A 23,569-nucleotide genomic window follows, 5' to 3' on the forward strand; every position below is an offset into this window, starting at 1 on the left:
TCGTGGAGCCTCATTGCACTTCCAGCGGCAAGCACACTCGCGCACGCCGCCCGGAACAACCGGGAGGCCGTGTACATGCGCCAAGTGGCCGAAATAAGCTCCCGCCTAGCGGATCGGCTGTTTATGAGCACCGCGGAGGAGACTGCAGAGCCTCATTGCACTTCCAGCGGCCAGCACACTCGCGCACGCCGCCTGGAACAACCGGGAGGCCGTGCGCATGCGCTAAGTGGACGAAATAAGATCCCGCCTAGCGGATCAGCTGTTTATAAGCACCGCGGAGGAGATAGCGGAGCCTCATTGCACTTCCAGCGGCCAGCACACTCGCGCACGCTTCCCGGTTCCACCAGGAGGCCGTGCGCACGCGCCGTGGCCGAAATAAGCTCCCGCCTAGCGAATCGGCTGTTTATGAGCTCCGCGGAGGAGACTGCAGAGCCTCATTGCACTTCCAGCGGCCAGCACACTCGCGCACACCACCCGGTTCCACCGGGAGGCCGTGCACACGCGCCAAGTGGCCGAAATAAGCTCCCGCCGAGCGGATCGGCTGTTTATAAGCACCGCTGAGCAGATCGCGGAGCCTCATTGCACTTCCAGCGGCCAGCACACTCGCGCACGCTTCCCGGTTCCACCGGGAGGCCCTGCGCACGCGCCAAGTGGCCGAAATAAGCTCCCGCCTAGCGGACCGGCTGTTTATAAGCACCGCGGAGGAGACCGCAGAGCCTCATTGCACTTCCAGCGGCAAGCAAACTCGCGCACGCCGCCCGGAACAACCGGGAGGCCGTGCGCATGCGCTAAGTGGCCGAAAAAAGATCCCGCCTAGCGGATCGGCTGTTTATAAGCACCGCGGAGGAGATAGCGGAGCCTCATTGCACTTCCAGCGGCCAGCACACTCGCGCACGCTTCCCGGTTCCACCGGGAGAACGTGCGCACGCACCAAGTGGCCGAAATAAGCTCCCGCCTAGCGGACCGGCTGTTTATAAGCACCGCGGAGGAGACCGCAGAGCCTCATTGCACTTCCAGCGGCCAGCACACTCGCACACGCCGCCCGATTCCACCTTGAGGCCGTGCGCACGAGCCAAGTGGCCGAAATAAGCTCCCTTCTAGCGGATTGGCTGTTTATAAGCACCGCGGAGGAGATCGCAGAGCCTCATTGCACTTCCAGCGGCCAGCACACTCGCGCACACCGCCCGGCTCCACCGGGAGGCCGTGCGCACGCGCCGTGGCCGAAATAAGCTCCCGCCTAGCGGATCGGCTGTTTATAAGCACCGCGGAGGAGATCGCGGAGCCTCATTGCACTTCCAGCGGCAAGCACACTCGCGCACGCCGCCCGGAACAACCGGGAGGGGCGCATGCGCCAAGTGGCCGAAATAAGCTCCCGCCTCTCGGAGCGGCTGTTTATAAGCACCGCGGAGGAGTTCGCGGAGCCTGATTGCACTTCCAGCGGCCGGCACACTCGCGCACGCTTCCTGGTTCCACCGGGAGGCCGTGCGCACGCGCCAAGTGGCCGAAATAAGCTCCCGCCTAGCGGATCGGCTGTTTATAAGCACCGCGGAGGAAATCGCGGAGCCTCATTGCACTTCCAGCGGCAAGCACACTCGCGCACGCCGCCCGGAACAACCGGGAGGACGTGCGCATGCGCCAAGTGGCCGAAATAAGCTCCCGCCTCTCGGAGCGGCTGTTTATAAGCACCGCGGAGGAGTTCGCGGAGCCTGATTGCACTTCCAGCGGCCGGCACACTCGCGCACGCTTCCTGGTTCCACCGGGAGGCCGTGCGCACGCGCCAAGTGGCCGAAATAAGCTCCCGCCTAGCGGACCGGCTGTTTATAAGCACCGCGGAGGAGACCGCAGAGCCTCATTGCACTTCCAGCGGCAAGCATACTCGCGCACGCCGCCCGGAAAAACCGGGAGGCCGTGCGCATGCGCCAAGTGGCCGAAATAAGCTCCCGCCTCTCGGAGCGGCTGTTTATAAGCACCGCGGAGGAGTTCGCGGAGCCTGATTGCACTTCCAGCGGCCAGCACACTCGCGCACGCTTCCCGGTTCCACCAGGAGGCCGTGCGCACGCGCCGTGGCCGAAATAAGCTCCCGCCTAGCGAATCGGCTGTTTATGAGCTCCGCGGAGGAGACTGCAGAGCCTCATTGCACTTCCAGCGGCCAGCACACTCGCGCACACCACCCGGTTCCACCGGGAGGCCGTGCACACGCGCCAAGTGGCCGAAATAAGCTCCCGCCGAGCGGATCGGCTGTTTATAAGCACCGCTGAGCAGATCGCGGAGCCTCATTGCACTTCCAGCGGCAAGCATACTCGCGCACGCCGCCGGAACAACCGGGAGGCCGTGCGCATGCGCTAAGTGGCCGAAATAAGATCCCGCCTAGCGGATCGACTGTTTATAAGCACTGCGGAGGAGATAGCGGAGCCTCATTGCACTTCCAGCGGCCAGCACACTCGTGCACGCTTCCCGGTTCCACCGGGAGGCCGTGCGCACGCACCAAGTGGCCGAAATAAGCTCCCGCCTAGCGGACCGGCTGTTTATAAGCACCGCGGAGGAGACCGCAGAGCCTCATTGCACTTCCAGCGGCCAGCACACTCGCACACGCCGCCCGATTCCACCTTGAGGCCGTGCGCACGAGCCAAGTGGCCGAAATAAGCTCCCGGCTAGCGGATCGGCTGTTTACAAGCACCGCGGAAGAGATTGCGGAGCCTCATTGCACTTCCAGCGGCCAGCACACTCGCGCACGCTTCCCGGTTCCACCGGGAGGCCGTGCGCACGCTCCAGGTGGACGAAATAAGCTCCCTTCTAGCGGATTGGCTGTTTATAAGCACAGCGGAGGAGACCGCAGAGCCTCATTGCACTTCCAGCGGCAAGCACACTCGCGCACGCCGCCCGGAACAACCGGGAGGACGTGCGCATGCGCCAAGTGGCCGAAATAAGCTCCCGCCTCTCGGAGCGGCTGTTTATAAGCACCGCGGAGGAGTTCGCGGAGCCTGATTGCACTTCCAGCGGCCGGCACACTCGCGCACGCTTCCTGGTTCCACCGGGAGGCCGAGCGCACGCGCCAAGTGGCCGAAATAAGCTCCCGCCTAGCGGACCGGCTGTTTATAAGCACCGCGGAGGAGACCGCAGAGCCTCATTGCACTTCCAGCGGCAAGCATACTCGCGCACGCCGCCCGGAAAAACCGGGAGGCCGTGCGCATGCGCCAAGTGGCCGAAATAAGCTCCCGCCTCTCGGAGCGGCTGTTTATAAGCACCGCGGAGGAGTTCGCGGAGCCTGATTGCACTTCCAGCGGCCGGCACACTCGCGCACGCTTCCTGGTTCCACCGGGAGGCCGTGCGCACGCGCCAAGTGGCCGAAATAAGCTCCCGCCTAGCGGACCGGCTATTTATAAGCACCGCGGAGGAGACCGCAGAGCCTCATTGCACTTCCAGCGGCAAGCATACTCGCGCACGCCGCCCGGAACAACCGGGAGGCCGTGTGCATGCGCTAAGTGGCCGAAATAAGATCCCGCCTAGCGGATCGGCTGTTTATAAGCACCGCGGAGGAGATAGCAGAGCCTCATTGCACTTCCAGCGGCCAGCACACTCGCGCACGCTTCCCGGTTCCACCGGGAGGCCGTGCGCACGCACCAAGATGCCGAAATAAGCTCCCGCCTAGCGGACCGGCTGTTTATAAGCACCGCGGAGGAGACCGCAGAGCCTCATTGCACTTCCAGCGGCCAGCACACTCGCACACGCTGCCCGATTCCACCTTGAGGCCGTGCGCACGAGCCAAGTGGCCGAAATAAGCTCCCGCCTAGCGGATCGGCTGTTTATAAGCACCGCGGAGGAGACCGCAGAGCCTCATTGCACTTCCAGCGGCAAGCATACTCGCGCACGCCGCCCGGAACAACCGGGAGGCCGTGCGCATGCGCCAAGTGGCCGAAATAAGCTCCCGCCTCTCGGAGCGGCTGTTTATAAGCACCGCGGAGGAGATCGCAGAGCTTCATTGCACTTCCAGCGGCCAGCACACTCGCACACGCCGCCCGATTCCACCTTGAGGCCGTGCGCACGAGCCAAGTGGCCGAAATAAGCTCCCGCCTAGCGGATCGGCTGTTTATAAGTACTGCGGAGGAGATAGCGGAGCCTCATTGCACTTCCAGCGGCCAACACACTCGTGCACGTCACCCGGTTCCACCGGGAGGCCGTGCGCACGCGCCAAGTGGCCGAAATAAGCTCCCGCCTAGCGGATCGGCTGTTTATGAGCTCCGCGGAGGAGACTGCAGAGCCTCATTGCACTTCCAGCGGCCAGCACACTCGCGCACACCACCCGGTTCCACCGGGAGGCCGTGCACACGCGCCAAGTGGCCGAAATAAGCTCCCGCCGAGCGGATCGGCTGTTTATAAGCACCGCGGAGGAGATCGCGGAGCCTCATTGCACTTCCAGCGGCCAGCACACTCGCGCACGCTTCCCGGTTCCACCGGGAGGCCGTGCGCATGCGCCAGGTGGCCGAAATAAGATCCCGCCTAGCGGATTGGCTGTTTATAAGCACCGCGGAGGAGATCGCAGAGCCTCATTGCACTTCCAGCGGCCAGCACACTCGCGCACACCGCCCGGCTCCACCGGGAGGCCGTGCGCACGCGCCAAGTGGCCGAAATAAGCTCCCGCCTAGCGGAGCCGCTGTTTATAAGCACCGCGGAGGAGATCGCGGAGCCTCATTGCACTTCCAGCGGCAAGCATACTCGCGCACGCCGCCCGGAACAACCGGGAGGCCGTGTGCATGCGCTAAGTGGCCGAAATAAGATCCCGCCTAGCGGATCGGGTGTTTATAAGCACCGCGGAGGAGATAGCAGAGCCTCATTGCACTTCCAGCGGCCAGCACACTCGCGCACGCTTCCCGGTTCCACCGGGAGGCCGTGCGCACGCACCAAGATGCCGAAATAAGCTCCCGCCTAGCGGACCGGCTGTTTATAAGCACCGCGGAGGAGACCGCAGAGCCTCATTGCACTTCCAGCGGCCAGCACACTCGCACACGCCGCCCGATTCCACCTTGAGGCCGTGCGCACGAGCCAAGTGGCCGAAATAAGCTCCCGCCTAGCGGATCGGCGGTTTATAAGCACCGCGGAGGAGACCGCAGAGCCTCATTGCACTTCCAGCGGCAAGCATACTCGCGCACGCCGCCCGGAACAACCGGGAGGCCGTGCGCATGCGCTAAGTGGCCGAAATAAGAACCCTTCTAGCGGATTGGCTGTTTATAAGCACCGCGGAGGAGATCGCAGAGCCTCATTGCACTTCCAGCGGCCAGCACACTCACGCACACCGCCCGGCTCCACCGGGAGGCCGTGCGCACGCGCCGTGGCCGAAATAAGCTCCCGCCTAGCGTATCGGCTGTTTATAAGCACCGCGGAGGAGATCGCGGAGCCTCATTGCACTTCCAGCGGCAAGCACACTCGCGCACGCCGCCCGGAACAACCGGGAGGACGTGCGCATGCGCCAAGTGGCCGAAATAAGCTCCCGCCTACCGGAGCGGCTGTTTATAAGCACCGCAGAGGAGATCGCGGAGCCTCATTGCACTTCCAGCGGCAAGCACACTCGCACACGCCGCCCAACTCCACCGGAAGCCCGTGCGCACGCGCCAAGTGGGCGAAATAAATTCCCGCCTAGCGGATCGGCTGTTTATAAGCACCGCGGAGGAGATCGTGGAGCCTCATTGCACTTCCAGCGGCAAGCACACTCGCGCACGCCGCCCGGAACAACCGGGAGGCCGTGTACATGCGCCAAGTGGCCGAAATAAGCTCCCGCCTAGCGGATCGGCTGTTTATGAGCACCGCGGAAGAGACTGCAGAGCCTCATTGCACTTCCAGCGGCCAGCACACTCGCGCACGCCGCCTGGAACAACCGGGAGGCCGTGCGCATGCGCTAAGTGGCCGAAATAAGCTCCCGCCTAGCGGATCAGCTGTTTATAAGCACCGCGGAGGAGATAGCGGAGCCTCATTGCACTTCCAGCGGCCAGCACACTCGCGCACGCTTCCCGGTTCCACCAGGAGGCCGTGCGCACGCGCCGTGGCCGAAATAAGCTCCCGCCTAGCGAATCGGCTGTTTATGAGCTCCGCGGAGGAGACTGCAGAGCCTCATTGCACTTCCAGCGGCCAGCACACTCGCGCACACCACCCGGTTCCACCGGGAGGCCGTGCACACGCGCCAAGTGGCCGAAATAAGCTCCCGCCGAGCGGATCGGCTGTTTATAAGCACCGCTGAGCAGATCGCGGAGCCTCATTGCACTTCCAGCGGCCAGCACACTCGCGCACGCTTCCCGGTTCCACCGGGAGGCCCTGCGCATGCGCCAGGTGGCCGAAATAAGATCCCGCCTAGCGGATTGGCTGTTTATAAGCACCGCGGAGGAGATCGCAGAGCCTCATTGCACTTCCAGCGGCCAGCACACTCGCGCACACCGCCCGGCTCCACCGGGAGGCCGTGCGCACGCGCCAAGTGGCCGAAATAAGCTCCCGCCTAGCGGAGCCGCTGTTTATAAGCACCGCGGAGGAGATCGCGGAGCCTCATTGCACTTCCAGCGGCAAGCATACTCGCGCACGCCGCCCGGAACAACCGGGAGGCCGTGTGCATGCGCTAAGTGGCCGAAATAAGATCCCGCCTAGCGGATCGGGTGTTTATAAGCACCGCGGAGGAGATAGCAGAGCCTCATTGCACTTCCAGCGGCCAGCACACTCGCGCACGCTTCCCGGTTCCACCGGGAGGCCGTGCGCACGCACCAAGATGCCGAAATAAGCTCCCGCCTAGCGGACCGGCTGTTTATAAGCACCGCGGAGGAGACCGCAGAGCCTCATTGCACTTCCAGCGGCCAGCACACTCGCGCACACCACCCGGTTCCACCGGGAGGCCGTGCGCACGCGCCAAGTGGCCGAAATAAGCTCCCGCCTAGCGGATGGGCTGTTTATGAGCTCCGCGGAGGAGACTGCAGAGCCTCATTGCACTTCCAGCGGCCAGCACACTCGCGCACACCACCCGGTTCCACCGGGAGGCCGTGCACACGCGCCACGTGGCCGAAATAAGCTCCCGCCGAGCGGATCGGCTGTTTATAAGCACCGCGGTGGAGATCGCGGAGCCTCATTGCACTTCCAGCGGCCAGCACACTCGCGCACGCTTCCCGGTTCCACCGGGAGGCCGTGCGCATGCGCCAGGTGGCCGAAATAAGATCCCGCCTAGCGGATTGGCTGTTTATAAGCACCGCGGAGGAGATCGCAGAGCCTCATTGCACTTCCAGCGGCCAGCACACTCGCGCACACCGCCCGGCTCCACCGGGAGGCCGTGCGCACGCGCCAAGTGGCCGAAATAAGCTCCCGCCTAGCGGAGCCGCTGTTTATAAGCACCGCGGAGGAGATCGCGGAGCCTCATTGCACTTCCAGCGGCAAGCACACTCGCACACGCCGCCCAACTCCACCGGAAGGCCGTGCGCACGCGCCAAGTGGCCGAAATAAATTCCTGCCTAGCGGATCGGCAATTATAAGCACCACGGAGGAGATCGCGGAGCCTCATTGCAATTCCAGCGGCCAGCACACTCGCGCACACCACCCGGTTCCAACGGGAGGCCGTGCACACGCGCCAAGTGGCCGAAATAAGCTCCCGCCGAGCGGATCGGCTGTTTATAAGCACCGCGGAGGAGATCGCGGAGCCTCATTGCACTTCCAGCGGCAAGCATACTCGCGCACGCCGCCCGGAACAACCGGGAGGCCGTGTGCATGCGCTAAGTGGCCGAAATAAGATCCCGCCTAGCGGATCGGCTGTTTATAAGCACCGCGGAGGAGATAGCAGAGCTTCATTGCACTTCCAGCGGCCAGCACACTCGCGCACGCTTCCCGGTTCCACCGGGAGGCCGTGCGCACGCACCAAGATGCCGAAATAAGCTCCCGCCTAGCGGACCGGCTGTTTATAAGCACCGCGGAGGAGACCGCAGAGCCTCATTGCACTTCCAGCGGCCAGCACACTCGCACACGCCGCCCGATTCCACCTTGAGGCCGTGCGCACGAGCCAAGTGGCCGAAATAAGCTCCCGCCTAGCGGATCGGCTGTTTATAAGCACCGCGGAGGAGACCGCAGAGCCTCATTGCACTTCCAGCGGCAAGCATACTCGCGCACGCCGCCCGGAACAACCGGGAGGCCGTGCGCATGCGCTAAGTGGCCGAAATAAGAACCCTTCTAGCGGATTGGCTGTTTATAAGCACCGCGGAGGAGATCGCAGAGCCTCATTGCACTTCCAGCGGCCAGCACACTCACGCACACCGCCCGGCTCCACCGGGAGGCCGTGCGCACGCGCCGTGGCCGAAATAAGCTCCCGCCTAGCGTATCGGCTGTTTATAAGCACCGCGGAGGAGACCGCAGAGCCTCATTGCACTTCCAGCGGCAAGCACACTCGCGCACGCCGCCCGGAACAACCGGGAGGACGTGCGCATGCGCCAAGTGGCCGAAATAAGCTCCCGCCTACCGGAGCGGCTGTTTATAAGCACCGCAGAGGAGATCGCGGAGCCTCATTGCACTTCCAGCGGCAAGCACACTCGCACACGCCGCCCAACTCCACCGGAAGCCCGTGCGCACGCGCCAAGTGGGCGAAATAAATTCCCGCCTAGCGGATCGGCTGTTTATAAGCACCGCGGAGGAGATCGTGGAGCCTCATTGCACTTCCAGCGGCAAGCACACTCGCGCACGCCGCCCGGAACAACCGGGAGGCTGTGTACATGCGCCAAGTGGCCGAAATAAGCTCCCGCCTAGCGGATCGGCTGTTTATGAGCACCGCGGAGGAGACTGCAGAGCCTCATTGCACTTCCAGCGGCCAGCACACTCGCGCACGCCGCCTGGAACAACCGGGAGGCCGTGCGCATGCGCTAAGTGGACGAAATAAGATCCCGCCTAGCGGATCAGCTGTTTATAAGCACCGCGGAGGAGATAGCGGAGCCTCATTGCACTTCCAGCGGCCAGCACACTCGCGCACGCTTCCCGGTTCCACCAGGAGGCCGTGCGCACGCGCCGTGGCCGAAATAAGCTCCCGCCTAGCGAATCGGCTGTTTATGAGCTCCGCGGAGGAGACTGCAGAGCCTCATTGCACTTCCAGCGGCCAGCACACTCGCGCACACCACCCGGTTCCACCGGGAGGCCGTGCACACGCGCCAAGTGGCCGAAATAAGCTCCCGCCGAGCGGATCGGCTGTTTATAAGCACCGCTGAGCAGATCGCGGAGCCTCATTGCACTTCCAGCGGCAAGCATACTCGCGCACGCCGCCGGAACAACCGGGAGGCCGTGCGCATGCGCTAAGTGGCCGAAATAAGATCCCGCCTAGCGGATCGACTGTTTATAAGCACTGCGGAGGAGATAGCGAAGCCTCATTGCACTTCCAGCGGCCAGCACACTCGTGCACGCTTCCCGGTTCCACCGGGAGGCCGTGCGCACGCACCAAGTGGCCGAAATAAGCTCCCGCCTAGCGGACCGGCTGTTTATAAGCACCGCGGAGGAGACCGCAGAGCCTCATTGCACTTCCAGCGGCCAGCACACTCGCACACGCCACCCGATTCCACCTTGAGGCCGTGCGCACGAGCCAAGTGGCCGAAATAAGCTCCCGCCTAGCGGATCGGCTGTTTACAAGCACCGCGGAAGAGATTGCGGAGCCTCATTGCACTTCCAGCGGCCAGCACACTCGCGCACGCTTCCCGGTTCCACCGGGAGGCCGTGCGCACGCTCCAGGTGGACGAAATAAGCTCCCTTCTAGCGGATTGGCTGTTTATAAGCACCGCGGAGGAGACCGCAGAGCCTCATTGCACTTCCAGCGGCAAGCACACTCGCGCACGCCGCCCGGAACAACCGGGAGGACGTGCGCATGCGCCAAGTGGCCGAAATAAGCTCCCGCCTCTCGGAGCGGCTGTTTATAAGCACCGCGGAGGAGTTCGCGGAGCCTGATTGCACTTCCAGCGGCCGGCACACTCGCGCACGCTTCCTGGTTCCACCGGGAGGCCGTGCGCACGCGCCAAGTGGCCGAAATAAGCTCCCGCCTAGCGGACCGGCTGTTTATAAGCACCGCGGAGGAGACCGCAGAGCCTCATTGCACTTCCAGCGGCAAGCATACTCGCGCACGCCGCCCGGAAAAACCGGGAGGCCGTGCGCATGCGCCAAGTGGCCGAAATAAGCTCCCGCCTCTCGGAGCGGCTGTTTATAAGCACCGCGGAGGAGTTCGCGGAGCCTGATTGCACTTCCAGCGGCCGGCACACTCGCGCACGCTTCCTGGTTCCACCGGGAGGCCGTGCGCACGCGCCAAGTGGCCGAAATAAGCTCCCGCCTAGCGGACCGGCTATTTATAAGCACCGCGGAGGAGACCGCAGAGCCTCATTGCACTTCCAGCGGCAAGCATACTCGCGCACGCCGCCCGGAACAACCGGGAGGCCGTGTGCATGCGCTAAGTGGCCGAAATAAGATCCCGCCTAGCGGATCGGCTGTTTATAAGCACCGCGGAGGAGATAGCAGAGCCTCATTGCACTTCCAGCGGCCAGCACACTCGCGCACGCTTCCCGGTTCCACCGGGAGGCCGTGCGCACGCACCAAGATGCCGAAATAAGCTCCCGCCTAGCGGACCGGCTGTTTATAAGCACCGCGGAGGAGACCGCAGAGCCTCATTGCACTTCCAGCGGCCAGCACACTCGCACACGCCGCCCGATTCCACCTTGAGGCCGTGCGCACGAGCCAAGTGGCCGAAATAAGCTCCCGCCTAGCGGATCGGCTGTTTATAAGCACCGCGGAGGAGACCGCAGAGCCTCATTGCACTTCCAGCGGCCAGCACACTCGCACACGCCGCCCGATTCCACCTTGAGGCCGTGCGCACGAGCCAAGTGGCCGAAATAAGCTCCCGCCTAGCGAATCGGCTGTTTATGAGCTCCGCGGAGGAGACTGCAGAGCCTCATTGCACTTCCAGCGGCCAGCACACTCGCGCACACCACCCGATTCCACCTTGAGGCCGTGCGCACGAGCCAAGTGGCCGAAATAAGCTCCCTTCTAGCGGATTGGCTGTTTATAAGCACCGCGGAGGAGATCGCAGAGCCTCATTGCACTTCCAGCGGCCAGCACACTCGCGCACGCTTCCCGGTTCCACCGGGAGGCCGTGCGCACGCACCAAGATGCCGAAATAAGCTCCCGCCTAGCGGACCGGCTGTTTATAAGCACCGCGGAGGAGACCGCAGAGCCTCATTGCACTTCCAGCGGCAAGCATACTCGCGCACGCCGCCCGGAACAACCGGGAGGCCGTGCGCATGCGCTAAGTGGCCGAAATAAGAACCCTTCTAGCGGATTGGCTGTTTATAAGCACCGCGGAGGAGATCGCAGAGCCTCATTGCACTTCCAGCGGCCAGCACAGTCACGCACACCGCCCGGCTCCACCGGGAGGCCGTGCGCACGCGCCGTGGCCGAAATAAGCTCCCGCCTAGCGTATCGGCTGTTTATAAGCACCGCGGAGGAGATCGCGGAGCCTCATTGCACTTCCAGCGGCAAGCACACTCGCGCACGCCGCCCGGAACAACCGGGAGGACGTGCGCATGCGCCAAGTGGCCGAAATAAGCTCCCGCCTACCGGAGCGGCTGTTTATAAGCACCGCAGAGGAGATCGCGGAGCCTCATTGCACTTCCAGCGGCAAGCACACTCGCACACGCCGCCCAACTCCACCGGAAGCCCGTGCGCACGCGCCAAGTGGGCGAAATAAATTCCCGCCTAGCGGATCGGCTGTTTATAAGCACCGCGGAGGAGATCGTGGAGCCTCATTGCACTTCCAGCGGCAAGCACACTCGCGCACGCCGCCCGGAACAACCGGGAGGCCGTGTACATGCGCCAAGTGGCCGAAATAAGCTCCCGCCTAGCGGATCGGCTGTTTATGAGCACCGCGGAGGAGACTGCAGAGCCTCATTGCACTTCCAGCGGCCAGCACACTCGCGCACGCCGCCTGGAACAACCGGGAGGCCGTGCGCATGCGCTAAGTGGACGAAATAAGATCCCGCCTAGCGGATCAGCTGTTTATAAGCACCGCGGAGGAGACCGCAGACCCTCATTGCACTTCCAGCGGCAAGCATACTCGCGCACGCCGCCCGGAAAAACCGGGAGGCCGTGCGCATGCGCCAAGTGGCCGAAATAAGCTCCCGCCTCTCGGAGCGGCTGTTTATAAGCACCGCGGAGGAGTTCGCGGAGCCTGATGCACTTCCAGCGGCCGGCACACTCGCGCACGCTTCCTGGTTCCACCGGGAGGCCGTGCGCACGCGCCAAGTGGCCGAAATAAGCTCCCGCCTAGCGGACCGGCTGTTTATAAGCACCGCGGAGGAGACCGCAGAGCCTCATTGCACTTCCAGCGGCAAGCATACTCGCGCACGCCGCCCGGAACAACCGGGAGGCCGTGTGCATGCGCTAAGTGGCCGAAATAAGATCCCGCCTAGCGGATCGGCTGTTTATAAGCACCGCGGAGGAGATAGCAGAGCCTCATTGCACTTCCAGCGGCCAGCACACTCGCGCACGCTTCCCGGTTCCACCGGGAGGCCGTGCGCACGCACCAAGATGCCGAAATAAGCTCCCGCCTAGCGGACCGGCTGTTTATAAGCACCGCGGAGGAGACCGCAGAGCCTCATTGCACTTCCAGCGGCCAGCACACTCGCACACGCCGCCCGATTCCACCTTGAGGCCGTGCGCACGAGCCAAGTGGCCGAAATAAGCTCCCGCCTAGCGGATCGGCTGTTTATAAGCACCGCGGAGGAGACCGCAGAGCCTCATTGCACTTCCAGCGGCAAGCATACTCGCGCACGCCGCCCGGAACAACCGGGAGGCCGTGCGCATGCGCCAAGTGGCCGAAATAAGCTCCCGCCTCTCGGAGCGGCTGTTTATAAGCACCGCGGAGGAGATCGCAGAGCTTCATTGCACTTCCAGCGGCCAGCACACTCGCACACGCCGCCCGATTCCACCTTGAGGCCGTGCGCACGAGCCAAGTGGCCGAAATAAGCTCCCGCCTAGCGGATCGGCTGTTTATAAGTACTGCGGAGGAGATAGCGGAGCCTCATTGCACTTCCAGCGGCCAACACACTCGTGCACGTCACCCGGTTCCACCGGGAGGCCGTGCGCACGCGCCAAGTGGCCGAAATAAGCTCCCGCCTAGCGGAGCCGCTGTTTATAAGCACCGCGGAGGAGATCGCGGAGCCTCATTGCACTTCCAGCGGCAAGCACACTCGCACACGCCGCCCAACTCCACCGGAAGGCCGTGCGCACGCGCCAAGTGGCCGAAATAAATTCCTGCCTAGCGGATCGGCAATTATAAGCACCACGGAGGAGATCGCGGAGCCTCATTGCAATTCCAGCGGCCAGCACACTCGCGCACACCACCCGGTTCCAACGGGAGGCCGTGCACACGCGCCAAGTGGCCGAAATAAGCTCCCGCCGAGCGGATCGGCTGTTTATAAGCACCGCGGAGGAGATCGCGGAGCCTCATTGCACTTCCAGCGGCAAGCATACTCGCGCACGCCGCCCGGAACAACCGGGAGGCCGTGTGCATGCGCTAAGTGGCCGAAATAAGATCCTGCCTAGCGGATCGGCTGTTTATAAGCACCGCGGAGGAGATAGCAGAGCCTCATTGCACTTCCAGCGGCCAGCACACTCGCGCACGCTTCCCGGTTCCACCGGGAGGCCGTGCGCACGCACCAAGATGCCGAAATAAGCTCCCGCCTAGCGGACCGGCTGTTTATAAGCACCGCGGAGGAGACCGCAGAGCCTCATTGCACTTCCAGCGGCCAGCACACTCGCACACGCCGCCCGATTCCACCTTGAGGCCGTGCGCACGAGCCAAGTGGCCGAAATAAGCTCCCGCCTAGCGGATCGGCTGTTTATAAGCACCGCGGAGGAGACCGCAGAGCCTCATTGCACTTCCAGCGGCAAGCATACTCGCGCACGCCGCCCGGAACAACCGGGAGGCCGTGCGCATGCGCTAAGTGGCCGAAATAAGAACCCTTCTAGCGGATTGGCTGTTTATAAGCACCGCGGAGGAGATCGCAGAGCCTCATTGCACTTCCAGCGGCCAGCACAGTCACGCACACCGCCCGGCTCCACCGGGAGGCCGTGCGCACGCGCCGTGGCCGAAATAAGCTCCCGCCTAGCGTATCGGCTGTTTATAAGCACCGCGGAGGAGATCGCGGAGCCTCATTGCACTTCCAGCGGCAAGCACACTCGCGCACGCCGCCCGGAACAACCGGGAGGACGTGCGCATGCGCCAAGTGGCCGAAATAAGCTCCCGCCTACCGGAGCGGCTGTTTATAAGCACCGCAGAGGAGATCGCGGAGCCTCATTGCACTTCCAGCGGCAAGCACACTCGCACACGCCGCCCAACTCCACCGGAAGCCCGTGCGCACGCGCCAAGTGGGCGAAATAAATTCCCGCCTAGCGGATCGGCTGTTTATAAGCACCGCGGAGGAGATCGTGGAGCCTCATTGCACTTCCAGCGGCAAGCACACTCGCGCACGCCGCCCGGAACAACCGGGAGGCTGTGTACATGCGCCAAGTGGCCGAAATAAGCTCCCGCCTAGCGGATCGGCTGTTTATGAGCACCGCGGAGGAGACTGCAGAGCCTCATTGCACTTCCAGCGGCCAGCACACTCGCGCACGCCGCCTGGAACAACCGGGAGGCCGTGCGCATGCGCTAAGTGGACGAAATAAGATCCCGCCTAGCGGATCAGCTGTTTATAAGCACCGCGGAGGAGATAGCGGAGCCTCATTGCACTTCCAGCGGCCAGCACACTCGCGCACGCTTCCCGGTTCCACCAGGAGGCCGTGCGCACGCGCCGTGGCCGAAATAAGCTCCCGCCTAGCGAATCGGCTGTTTATGAGCTCCGCGGAGGAGACTGCAGAGCCTCATTGCACTTCCAGCGGCCAGCACACTCGCGCACACCACCCGGTTCCACCGGGAGGCCGTGCACACGCGCCAAGTGGCCGAAATAAGCTCCCGCCGAGCGGATCGGCTGTTTATAAGCACCGCTGAGCAGATCGCGGAGCCTCATTGCACTTCCAGCGGCAAGCATACTCGCGCACGCCGCCGGAACAACCGGGAGGCCGTGCGCATGCGCTAAGTGGCCGAAATAAGATCCCGCCTAGCGGATCGACTGTTTATAAGCACTGCGGAGGAGATAGCGGAGCCTCATTGCACTTCCAGCGGCCAGCACACTCGTGCACGCTTCCCGGTTCCACCGGGAGGCCGTGCGCACGCACCAAGTGGCCGAAATAAGCTCCCGCCTAGCGGACCGGCTGTTTATAAGCACCGCGGAGGAGACCGCAGAGCCTCATTGCACTTCCAGCGGCCAGCACACTCGCGCACGCCGCCCGGAACAACCGGGAGGACGTGCGCATGCGCCAAGTGGCCGAAATAAGCTCCCGCCTCTCGGAGCGGCTGTTTATAAGCACCGCGGAGGAGTTCGCGGAGCCTGATTGCACTTCCAGCGGCCGGCACACTCGCGCACGCTTCCTGGTTCCACCGGGAGGCCGTGCGCACGCGCCAAGTGGCCGAAATAAGCTCCCGCCTAGCGGACCGGCTGTTTATAAGCACCGCGGAGGAGACCGCAGAGCCTCATTGCACTTCCAGCGGCAAGCATACTCGCGCACGCCGCCCGGAAAAACCGGGAGGCCGTGCGCATGCGCCAAGTGGCCGAAATAAGCTCCCGCCTCTCGGAGCGGCTGTTTATAAGCACCGCGGAGGAGTTCGCGGAGCCTGATTGCACTTCCAGCGGCCGGCACACTCGCGCACGCTTCCTGGTTCCACCGGGAGGCCGTGCGCACGCGCCAAGTGGCCGAAATAAGCTCCCGCCTAGCGGACCGGCTATTTATAAGCACCGCGGAGGAGACCGCAGAGCCTCATTGCACTTCCAGCGGCAAGCATACTCGCGCACGCCGCCCGGAACAACCGGGAGGCCGTGTGCATGCGCTAAGTGGCCGAAATAAGATCCCGCCTAGCGGATCGGCTGTTTATAAGCACCGCGGAGGAGATAGCAGAGCCTCATTGCACTTCCAGCGGCCAGCACACTCGCGCACGCTTCCCGGTTCCACCGGGAGGCCGTGCGCACGCACCAAGATGCCGAAATAAGCTCCCGCCTAGCGGACCGGCTGTTTATAAGCACCGCGGAGGAGACCGCAGAGCCTCATTGCACTTCCAGCGGCCAGCACACTCGCACACGCTGCCCGATTCCACCTTGAGGCCGTGCGCACGAGCCAAGTGGCCGAAATAAGCTCCCGCCTAGCGGATCGGCTGTTTATAAGCACCGCGGAGGAGACCGCAGAGCCTCATTGCACTTCCAGCGGCAAGCATACTCGCGCACGCCGCCCGGAACAACCGGGAGGCCGTGCGCATGCGCCAAGTGGCCGAAATAAGCTCCCGCCTCTCGGAGCGGCTGTTTATAAGCACCGCGGAGGAGATCGCAGAGCTTCATTGCACTTCCAGCGGCAAGCATACTCGCGCACGCCGCCCGGAACAACCGGGAGGCCGTGTGCATGCGCTAAGTGGCCGAAATAAGATCCCGCCTAGCGGATCGGCTGTTTATAAGCACCGCGGAGGAGATAGCAGAGCCTCATTGCACTTCCAGCGGCCAGCACACTCGCGCACGCTTCCCGGTTCCACCGGGAGGCCGTGCGCACGCACCAAGATGCCGAAATAAGCTCCCGCCTAGCGGACCGGCTGTTTATAAGCACCGCGGAGGAGACCGCAGAGCCTCATTGCACTTCCAGCGGCCAGCACACTCGCACACGCCGCCCGATTCCACCTTGAGGCCGTGCGCACGAGCCAAGTGGCCGAAATAAGCTCCCGCCTAGCGGATCGGCTGTTTATAAGCACCGCGGAGGAGACCGCAGAGCCTCATTGCACTTCCAGCGGCAAGCATACTCGCGCACGCCGCCCGGAACAACCGGGAGGCCGTGCGCATGCGCTAAGTGGCCGAAATAAGAACCCTTCTAGCGGATTGGCTGTTTATAAGCACCGCGGAGGAGATCGCAGAGCCTCATTGCACTTCCAGCGGCCAGCACACTCACGCACACCGCCCGGCTCCACCGGGAGGCCGTGCGCACGCGCCGTGGCCGAAATAAGCTCCCGCCTAGCGTATCGGCTGTTTATAAGCACCGCGGAGGAGATCGCGGAGCCTCATTGCACTTCCAGCGGCAAGCACACTCGCGCACGCCGCCCGGAACAACCGGGAGGACGTGCGCATGCGCCAAGTGGCCGAAATAAGCTCCCGCCTACCGGAGCGGCTGTTTATAAGCACCGCAGAGGAGATCGCGGAGCCTCATTGCACTTCCAGCGGCAAGCACACTCGCACACGCCGCCCAACTCCACCGGAAGCCCGTGCGCACGCGCCAAGTGGGCGAAATAAATTCCCGCCTAGCGGATCGGCTGTTTATAAGCACCGCGGAGGAGATCGTGGAGCCTCATTGCACTTCCAGCGGCAAGCACACTCGCGCACGCCGCCCGGAACAACCGGGAGGCCGTGTACATGCGCCAAGTGGCCGAAATAAGCTCCCGCCTAGCGGATCGGCTGTTTATGAGCACCGCGGAGGAGACTGCAGAGCCTCATTGCACTTCCAGCGGCCAGCACACTCGCGCACGCCGCCTGGAACAACCGGGAGGCCGTGCGCATGCGCTAAGTGGACGAAATAAGATCCCGCCTAGCGGATCAGCTGTTTATAAGCACCGCGGAGGAGATAGCGGAGCCTCATTGCACTTCCAGCGGCCAGCACACTCGCGCACGCTTCCCGGTTCCACCAGGAGGCCGTGCGCACGCGCCGTGGCCGAAATAAGCTCCCGCCTAGCGAATCGGCTGTTTATGAGCTCCGCGGAGGAGACTGCAGAGCCTCATTGCACTTCCAGCGGCCAGCACACTCGCGCACACCACCCGGTTCCACCGGGAGGCCGTGCACACGCGCCAAGTGGCCGAAATAAGCTCCCGCCGAGCGGATCGGCTGTTTATAAGCACCGCTGAGCAGATCGCGGAGCCTCATTGCACTTCCAGCGGCCAGCACACTCGCGCACGCTTCCCGGTTCCACCGGGAGGCCCTGCGCACGCGCCAAGTGGCCGAAATAAGCTCCCGCCTAGCGGACCGGCTGTTTATAAGCACCGCGGAGGAGACCGCAGAGCCTCATTGCACTTCCAGCGGCAAGCAAACTCGCGCACGCCGCCCGGAACAACCGGGAGGCCGTGCGCATGCGCTAAGTGGCCGAAAAAAGATCCCGCCTAGCGGATCGGCTGTTTATAAGCACCGCGGAGGAGATAGCGGAGCCTCATTGCACTTCCAGCGGCCAGCACACTCGCGCACGCTTCCCGGTTCCACCGGGAGAACGTGCGCACGCACCAAGTGGCCGAAATAAGCTCCCGCCTAGCGGACCGGCTGTTTATAAGCACCGCGGAGGAGACCGCAGAGCCTCATTGCACTTCCAGCGGCCAGCACACTCGCACACGCCGCCCGATTCCACCTTGAGGCCGTGCGCACGAGCCAAGTGGCCGAAATAAGCTCCCTTCTAGCGGATTGGCTGTTTATAAGCACCGCGGAGGAGATCGCAGAGCCTCATTGCACTTCCAGCGGCCAGCACACTCGCGCACACCGCCCGGCTCCACCGGGAGGCCGTGCGCACGCGCCGTGGCCGAAATAAGCTCCCGCCTAGCGGATCGGCTGTTTATAAGCACCGCGGAGGAGATCGCGGAGCCTCATTGCACTTCCAGCGGCAAGCACACTCGCGCACGCCGCCCGGAACAACCGGGAGGGGCGCATGCGCCAAGTGGCCGAAATAAGCTCCCGCCTCTCGGAGCGGCTGTTTATAAGCACCGCGGAGGAGTTCGCGGAGCCTGATTGCACTTCCAGCGGCCGGCACACTCGCGCACGCTTCCTGGTTCCACCGGGAGGCCGTGCGCACGCGCCAAGTGGCCGAAATAAGCTCCCGCCTAGCGGATCGGCTGTTTATAAGCACCGCGGAGGAAATCGCGGAGCCTCATTGCACTTCCAGCGGCAAGCACACTCGCGCACGCCGCCCGGAACAACCGGGAGGACGTGCGCATGCGCCAAGTGGCCGAAATAAGCTCCCGCCTCTCGGAGCGGCTGTTTATAAGCACCGCGGAGGAGTTCGCGGAGCCTGATTGCACTTCCAGCGGCCGGCACACTCGCGCACGCTTCCTGGTTCCACCGGGAGGCCGTGCGCACGCGCCAAGTGGCCGAAATAAGCTCCCGCCTAGCGGACCGGCTGTTTATAAGCACCGCGGAGGAGACCGCAGAGCCTCATTGCACTTCCAGCGGCAAGCATACTCGCGCACGCCGCCCGGAAAAACCGGGAGGCCGTGCGCATGCGCCAAGTGGCCGAAATAAGCTCCCGCCTCTCGGAGCGGCTGTTTATAAGCACCGCGGAGGAGTTCGCGGAGCCTGATTGCACTTCCAGCGGCCAGCACACTCGCGCACGCTTCCCGGTTCCACCAGGAGGCCGTGCGCACGCGCCGTGGCCGAAATAAGCTCCCGCCTAGCGAATCGGCTGTTTATGAGCTCCGCGGAGGAGACTGCAGAGCCTCATTGCACTTCCAGCGGCCAGCACACTCGCGCACACCACCCGGTTCCACCGGGAGGCCGTGCACACGCGCCAAGTGGCCGAAATAAGCTCCCGCCGAGCGGATCGGCTGTTTATAAGCACCGCTGAGCAGATCGCGGAGCCTCATTGCACTTCCAGCGGCCAGCACACTCGCGCACGCTTCCCGGTTCCACCGTGAGGCCCTGCGCATGCGCCAGGTGGCCGAAATAAGATCCCGCCTAGCGGATTGGCTGTTTATAAGCACCGCGGAGGAGATCGCAGAGCCTCATTGCACTTCCAGCGGCCAGCACACTCGCGCACACCGCCCGGCTCCACCGGGAGGCCGTGCGCACGCGCCAAGTGGCCGAAATAAGCTCCCGCCTAGCGGAGCCGCTGTTTATAAGCACCGCGGAGGAGATCGCGGAGCCTCATTGCACTTCCAGCGGCAAGCATACTCGCGCACGCCGCCCGGAACAACCGGGAGGCCGTGTGCATGCGCTAAGTGGCCGAAATAAGATCCCGCCTAGCGGATCGGGTGTTTATAAGCACCGCGGAGGAGATAGCAGAGCCTCATTGCACTTCCAGCGGCCAGCACACTCGCGCACGCTTCCCGGTTCCACCGGGAGGCCGTGCGCACGCACCAAGATGCCGAAATAAGCTCCCGCCTAGCGGACCGGCTGTTTATAAGCACCGCGGAGGAGACCGCAGAGCCTCATTGCACTTCCAGCGGCCAGCACACTCGCGCACACCACCCGGTTCCACCGGGAGGCCGTGCGCACGCGCCAAGTGGCCGAAATAAGCTCCCGCCTAGCGGATGGGCTGTTTATGAGCTCCGCGGAGGAGACTGCAGAGCCTCATTGCACTTCCAGCGGCCAGCACACTCGCGCACACCACCCGGTTCCACCGGGAGGCCGTGCACACGCGCCACGTGGCCGAAATAAGCTCCCGCCGAGCGGATCGGCTGTTTATAAGCACCGCGGTGGAGATCGCGGAGCCTCATTGCACTTCCAGCGGCCAGCACACTCGCGCACGCTTCCCGGTTCCACCGGGAGGCCGTGCGCATGCGCCAGGTGGCCGAAATAAGATCCCGCCTAGCGGATTGGCTGTTTATAAGCACCGCGGAGGAGATCGCAGAGCCTCATTGCACTTCCAGCGGCCAGCACACTCGCGCACACCGCCCGGCTCCACCGGGAGGCCGTGCGCACGCGCCAAGTGGCCGAAATAAGCTCCCGCCTAGCGGAGCCGCTGTTTATAAGCACCGCGGAGGAGATCGCGGAGCCTCATTGCACTTCCAGCGGCAAGCACACTCGCACACGCCGCCCAACTCCACCGGAAGGCCGTGCGCACGCGCCAAGTGGCCGAAATAAATTCCTGCCTAGCGGATCGGCAATTATAAGCACCACGGAGGAGATCGCGGAGCCTCATTGCAATTCCAGCGGCCAGCACACTCGCGCACACCACCCGGTTCCAACGGGAGGCCGTGCACACGCGCCAAGTGGCCGAAATAAGCTCCCGCCGAGCGGATCGGCTGTTTATAAGCACCGCAGAGGAGATCGCGGAGCCTCATTGCACTTCCAGCGGCAAGCATACTCGCGCACGCCGCCCGGAACAACCGGGAGGCCGTGTGCATGCGCTAAGTGGCCGAAATAAGATCCCGCCTAGCGGATCGGCTGTTTATAAGCACCGCGGAGGAGATAGCAGAGCTTCATTGCACTTCCAGCGGCCAGCACACTCGCGCACGCTTCCCGGTTCCACCGGGAGGCCGTGCGCACGCACCAAGATGCCGAAATAAGCTCCCGCCTAGCGGACCGGCTGTTTATACCGCGGAGGAGACCGCAGAGCCTCATTGCACTTCCAGCGGCCAGCACACTCGCACACGCCGCCCGATTCCACCTTGAGGCCGTGCGCACGAGCCAAGTGGCCGAAATAAGCTCCCGCCTAGCGGATCGGCTGTTTATAAGCACCGCGGAGGAGACCGCAGAGCCTCATTGCACTTCCAGCGGCAAGCATACACGCGCACGCCGCCCGGAACAACCGGGAGGCCGTGCGCATGCGCTAAGTGGCCGAAATAAGAACCCTTCTAGCGGATTGGCTGTTTATAAGCACCGCGGAGGAGATCGCAGAGCCTCATTGCACTTCCAGCGGCCAGCACACTCACGCACACCGCCCGGCTCCACCGGGAGGCCGTGCGCACGCGCCGTGGCCGAAATAAGCTCCCGCCTAGCGTATCGGCTGTTTATAAGCACCGCGGAGGAGACCGCAGAGCCTCATTGCACTTCCAGCGGCAAGCACACTCGCGCACGCCGCCCGGAACAACCGGGAGGACGTGCGCATGCGCCAAGTGGCCGAAATAAGCTCCCGCCTACCGGAGCGGCTGTTTATAAGCACCGCAGAGGAGATCGCGGAGCCTCATTGCACTTCCAGCGGCAAGCACACTCGCACACGCCGCCCAACTCCACCGGAAGCCCGTGCGCACGCGCCAAGTGGGCGAAATAAATTCCCGCCTAGCGGATCGGCTGTTTATAAGCACCGCGGAGGAGATCGTGGAGCCTCATTGCACTTCCAGCGGCAAGCACACTCGCGCACGCCGCCCGGAACAACCGGGAGGCTGTGTACATGCGCCAAGTGGCCGAAATAAGCTCCCGCCTAGCGGATCGGCTGTTTATGAGCACCGCGGAGGAGACTGCAGAGCCTCATTGCACTTCCAGCGGCCAGCACACTCGCGCACGCCGCCTGGAACAACCGGGAGGCCGTGCGCATGCGCTAAGTGGACGAAATAAGATCCCGCCTAGCGGATCAGCTGTTTATAAGCACCGCGGAGGAGATAGCGGAGCCTCATTGCACTTCCAGCGGCCAGCACACTCGCGCACGCTTCCCGGTTCCACCAGGAGGCCGTGCGCACGCGCCGTGGCCGAAATAAGCTCCCGCCTAGCGAATCGGCTGTTTATGAGCTCCGCGGAGGAGACTGCAGAGCCTCATTGCACTTCCAGCGGCCAGCACACTCGCGCACACCACCCGGTTCCACCGGGAGGCCGTGCACACGCGCCAAGTGGCCGAAATAAGCTCCCGCCGAGCGGATCGGCTGTTTATAAGCACCGCTGAGCAGATCGCGGAGCCTCATTGCACTTCCAGCGGCAAGCATACTCGCGCACGCCGCCGGAACAACCGGGAGGCCGTGCGCATGCGCTAAGTGGCCGAAATAAGATCCCGCCTAGCGGATCGACTGTTTATAAGCACTGCGGAGGAGATAGCGAAGCCTCATTGCACTTCCAGCGGCCAGCACACTCGTGCACGCTTCCCGGTTCCACCGGGAGGCCGTGCGCACGCACCAAGTGGCCGAAATAAGCTCCCGCCTAGCGGACCGGCTGTTTATAAGCACCGCGGAGGAGACCGCAGAGCCTCATTGCACTTCCAGCGGCCAGCACACTCGCACACGCCACCCGATTCCACCTTGAGGCCGTGCGCACGAGCCAAGTGGCCGAAATAAGCTCCCGCCTAGCGGATCGGCTGTTTACAAGCACCGCGGAAGAGATTGCGGAGCCTCATTGCACTTCCAGCGGCCAGCACACTCGCGCACGCTTCCCGGTTCCACCGGGAGGCCGTGCGCACGCTCCAGGTGGACGAAATAAGCTCCCGCCTAGCGGATCGGCTGTTTATAAGCACCGCGGAGGAGACCGCAGAGCCTCATTGCACTTCCAGCGGCAAGCATACTCGCGCACGCCGCCCGGAACAACCGGGAGGCCGTGCGCATGCGCCAAGTGGCCGAAATAAGCTCCCGCCTCTCGGAGCGGCTGTTTATAAGCACCGCGGAGGAGATCGCAGAGCTTCATTGCACTTCCAGCGGCCAGCACACTCGCACACGCCGCCCGATTCCACCTTGAGGCCGTGCGCACGAGCCAAGTGGCCGAAATAAGCTCCCGCCTAGCGGATCGGCTGTTTATAAGTACTGCGGAGGAGATAGCGGAGCCTCATTGCACTTCCAGCGGCCAACACACTCGTGCACGT

The sequence above is a fragment of the Syngnathus floridae genome, chromosome 22 (genome assembly GCF_059516105.1).
Source record: "Syngnathus floridae isolate MCC-2025c chromosome 22, RoL_Sflo_1.0, whole genome shotgun sequence".
Taxonomy (NCBI): domain Eukaryota; kingdom Metazoa; phylum Chordata; class Actinopteri; order Syngnathiformes; family Syngnathidae; genus Syngnathus; species Syngnathus floridae.